The 5,113-nt window shown below is 36.8% G+C and overlaps 1 protein-coding gene across 1 annotated transcript in view; it reads left to right on the plus strand.

Moving 5' to 3' along the window:
• The first annotated feature begins 464 nt into the window (after window positions 1–464).
• The window catches only part of LOC108623132 (UNC93-like protein), a 15,588-nt gene continuing 10,939 nt past the window's right edge, over window positions 465–5,113 (plus strand). The window contains exon 1 of the mRNA XM_018021440.2: window positions 465–623. The gene's annotated coding sequence lies outside the window, so the exon portion shown is untranslated. The remainder of the gene's footprint in view (window positions 624–5,113) is intronic.

A 5,113-nucleotide genomic window follows, 5' to 3' on the forward strand; every position in this document is an offset into this window, starting at 1 on the left:
GAAATTTCAAGCAAGTTATTCAGTGTTTCCGTATAGATCAATGAGACATATTACAGACAATTTTTTAAATTATCAAAAATTCCATCACCGTAAATTCCTTTCACAAGTACATGTAAAAGTTTAATTTTATTAGTGTTATGTAGCAGAAATAATTCGTTGAAAACGATTTCTGCACGGAGGAAAATCAGCGCGAGGCAGCTGCGTTTATCGTTCTACAGCCATGTTCTCTTCTTCGGAATTCATGAGAAAAAACAAAGGAAAATCGTTGATCTCTGGATCAATAGACAAAAGTGTAACAATCCGGTGTACCTCTGGAATACAAATAGCTATGCTCGCCTCGATAAGCATCGAAATCCCTACTCAAATAGCTGCACTTTGTGATGCCGCGCTGTTCCGCTCGAATCGAGGAGGAAAGATGCTGAAGGTGGGGCAGCAAGAGCAGCAGGACGAAGGTTTGTCAGCAACTATTCCGTGTTCGATCAGTGTTATTTCATTCGTTGCTCATCCACGAACGACTCGTGTCTCGATTTCCGTAAAGTGAAGGGACAAACACGAAAATCAAAGAGAACTACTTCGCTGTATGGACACCTAACAAGAAGAAAATCGTCCATTTCATGACGAAGGTGAGATGCGTATCCGACAAGGAAACCATGAAAAATCGAGATGAATGCTTCATTACCCCAAAATAATTGAATCACTTGTGTTATGATCGTTTACGAAACAGGATTCATTCAGCTAGTTCATCATTTGAAATGCAACAGTGCCGGTGACACAATTCCCGTTATTCTATATTGACAATCTCACTCGTCCAGTTCTATTTAATTTTTTAATTCGATAAATATTGGATTTCCCTATCAATAGCGCCAATTCTATATTCTCTTGGAAAATATCCATTAAGGTTATTCAATGATTAGAAAAATTGTAATTGATTGAACAGTAGGCAGTATTGAGTAACAACATATGAAAAAACATTTTTAATAATCTTCGCGATTTATCGTACAATATTAAATGAAATATTTTCTTTTATCTAAACATCTCGTGTTTGCACACTAGTTAAATATAATTAAATACTCGACGCCGGATGAATGAAACCTAGTAGACTTCATTCAGCGTAATTATGCTTTGTATGCTGGAACGCAAACCGCACATTATGTATTTCGTATTATCTCATCGGTCGTCCATGCAATTAAGTACCCGACTGTTTTACCGCGTCCGTCATTATAATTTTCTCGTTACCGCACGGATTGCGCATTAATTGTAAATTACCAATCCAGCTGAAATGGTCGATTGCCCGAAACCGATCCGCGAACGACATTCCAGTAAACATCGAATCCTTTGTCTCCCGTGTCTCGTTTTGAAACGTAACGTCGCGTTCAGTCCTCGAGGGGAAAATTATTGAAAAATTGTCGCCGCAGAGAAATTCGTTGCTTGGGAAATATATTCCAGAATATGTAATCCAACACGGATGTACAATGCGGCACAATATAGTCATGTACAATTGACGTTTCCGACTACGTTCGTTTTATTTTCCAATTAATTCAACCGCCATTGTCCACAGCGAGAAGAATTTTTTACTGCGAAATTGGAAAATTTCGTAAAACAGACGAAATCAGCGGGGATTAATTATTCGTACAATTATCGCTCGCTGAGAATGTTTGAATAGATGACGAGTGCTCGGGCCGAAAGCAATTAACTATAAGCCGTCTGCGCCGCGATATCACATTTCGAACATGGCGGTGCAACAAGAAAGTTATTAAGAAGTTCGCGTTGAACTATGTTGTGTCGAGATGGCGACTATGATACGCGGTTTTGATTAATTTGCGCGTGAACAACTTCTGAACAGAGTAGAGAGAAAGAGATGGAAGGAAAGGTTTCCCTATCAAAAATTGTTAACGTCCGCCGAAATAATTCCCGGCTATAGAAATACTTCTTGCGGCAAGGATGTAAATCTTTTCCTGTTAATTGCAATGTCTGAAATTCGCGCGCTCAGATTACAACATAAATTGGATAAAGCTGGAACAGCATGCTTGCGTTCGTTGTTTCGCATAGCGCTCCGTTACAATTTCAAGACGCCACGCGACAGGAATATTTTCAACCTCGAAATACATTGGAATGTTAAGTAATTCCTCTTGGAAACGATATGCTAAGCGATCAATAAAATAAGTTTAATTCTAACAGCCAGGAACATAGTTTAATACTGCGCGTTCTCTATCCATGTGCAACAAGTTAGTTCGGCTAAATTTTCGTCTAATGCAATTGCAATTTTAAATAATTATGTTATTATACTGTCGTCAATACATAAACTTTTGAGGAAGTCAAAAGAAAGAATTTGGAATTATCATTTTTGTATAGAATACACAACTCTTTTCAAACTCAATATCGAGTTTGATCAATTTTTTGCAAAAATATAACATTGATATTTCCTGTACTAAGTCACAGATATAAAGATTATTTATAAGACGGTTCTGTTTGAGATAACGGGATTGTTAGCGGGGGTTGAGGGAAACGATCATACGTATTCGCAGCGAGCTTCTCACCTAATTTCTCGTCGTTTCAAGCTTACCACTTAAAGTTCCCCGTCGATGACCAAACCAAACATAATAACTATGCAAATGTGCCAAAACGTATCATGCAAATTGTATCAAAGAAGCTAACTAACAGAATATCGTCACCGTTATTCCAGTGGGAGATTTCCAGTAAGGGAATCGGAGGGAAGGCGTAATCGGATCATACACCGAGTTTCCAATAGCTTTCACGTTTCCACGCAATTTACTTTAGTTAATTTCGCCACATTCCCTATATACGCTGTTTTCGGGCTCACACAATTTCTCTTTCCTGGCGGCCCCACGCATTTAATCCTTGTTTTGTCCTGAACGAAACAATGGTTTCGAATTTCGACGGAGTCGATCATTAGTCAAAAATAATTAGACGGACCCCTTCGTACGCAATTTACCAACGTCAATGAACCTACGTCTGTGGCCTACTAATGGTTTCATTCCTTACGGATTTTTCGAGTTAAGAATTGAAGAAAATTGACTTATGTTAGAAGAAATATTAATTCTTTAATTATTATTTATCACCAGATTATATTATTGAATCTATACTATTATTCAATCTCAGGAAAGCTAAAATTAAAAAAAAATTAAACACAGTTTTTTCCTTGTTCTGAATGATTGTGAAATAAGTTATAGGTACAATTTATTTCTAAATTATTATAAGTACCTTCTACAATAGGTTATTTCCCTCTAATAACAAGACTATTGTGGTGCTATTGACACAAAGCAATTATTGGAAAGCTTCCAACCAAATGTATCCAAGTCATGAATCGAGTAGTAATTCCATTTGAGTCTCTACATCTTACGTCCGTTTCGTAATCACGTACACACATATATATACATGTAAAACCGGTTCCGACATTCGAATTGCGAGATCGTATGGTAGCTAATTAAGTGGTTCTCCGCATTGAGCTGAGGTGTGCGCCAGACGAGAATTGGAAATGTATCCGATTCCAGAACGAACCTCGTGAAAGGAATAAGTATACTGGTCGTCAAGGACATGTCTCGCGAGCGCATTGGAATAATCCTACATCGTTCGGATTTTAATCGGACACGCTCGATGTGACGCCTCACCTGCGTTTCTGTCTGACTCGATTTTATCTGGTATTAAATGATTTCATCTCGCATAAAAATATCCTTTGCTCCGAGGTTTGTTTGTTACAGTTAATATCCCAATTTTTGTTGAAACGTAAAATTAATATTTGAAAGCAGTGCTCTTGCCCACTCTTCATCGTTTTCCATCAAAAGAATTGCTTTCGCAATTTTACGTAGAATACAAATTCAAACAAGGATTTAACTTAATAGAATTTGTACCCTCGACTGAACACGGGTGAATGAAATCGAATATTGACTAAACGTTGATGAAAATTCACATAACTAGCCAATTGAAAAAGTTTCAATTGCAAATACAATATATCTAACTATCGTGAATAGAAATAACCGCATTGGTATTCAGATCATTCGTTTGATCGTAATAAGTAGAACAAGGCGATTGTGGTCAGACACGCGAACCAAGAGAGCCGATAAAGCTGACGTTATAAATCTCGTTTCAAATTAATTACTCATCGATCAACTAAGGGAAAATGTAGATACTCGTTCCGCAGCTCAAGTTTTGTATAAACCCAACTCATTTCTGTGAACGCTCACCTTGAGATCACCGTTTAGAGCTACGTAAATCTTGCGACTCGTCGGGATCATGCATACATATGTAGTATAAGCATACATATTCAAGAGTTTCGCTGCTGCAGTGAACCGTACGAAACGAACGTACATTCATCCGCTTAAAATTTATCCTGGTATTTAAGAAATGTTGACATCACCTTGAAGTCTTAATCTCTCTATTCCAACGCATTTCATTATCTTCGATATTAGATTAAAATAATGTTGAAAACAGTGTTCAATATTTATATACATCACAAAATTTTAATAAAAATTGCTTTTCACCCTGGATTAAAATTCATAATTATGTAAAATAAATTCAGATTAAAAAAAGTAGATAGATTTAAAATTTCAATGTATGTATATAGTACAGGGTTATAAATAATTATTAATCATGAAGTACACAAACGATACCACAGGAATAATATCATGAAACATTGATAATTGATGAATAGAGACAAACCTGATACCTGGCGTTCTGCAATACATAATTACGTGCAATGATTACACTTTAATGGTCAACTGGGTAATTGTAATGACGAAAATGAAGAAATAGATTCACCCCAACTTGGATGTACACATGGACCGCTGGCAGACGCATTACCCTTTGTGACTCACAATCAGTAGAGAGCTATACATATAGAATGGCTTTTGACCCGGCAATAAGTAAACAGACTGGTTAGTTAGGAGATCAAACTTGTCTCACCGCGTTAGTATCATTATTGGAAGGTAATAGAACACTATTGATCTATAATGTGATATACCGTGTGACTGTTCTTCCGTGTCTTGAAACACGTGCAAACAATTTCGTTACCAAATCCAGACACGCCTTTTTTATATTGTTAAAATGTTACAGAATAATGAACGATGATTTGGAGGCATTTATTAAATTCTATGGA

This window comes from Ceratina calcarata, unplaced genomic scaffold (genome assembly GCF_001652005.2).
Source record: "Ceratina calcarata isolate Rehan_Ccalc_2016 unplaced genomic scaffold, ASM165200v1 scaffold253, whole genome shotgun sequence".
Taxonomy (NCBI): Eukaryota; Metazoa; Arthropoda; class Insecta; order Hymenoptera; family Apidae; genus Ceratina; species Ceratina calcarata.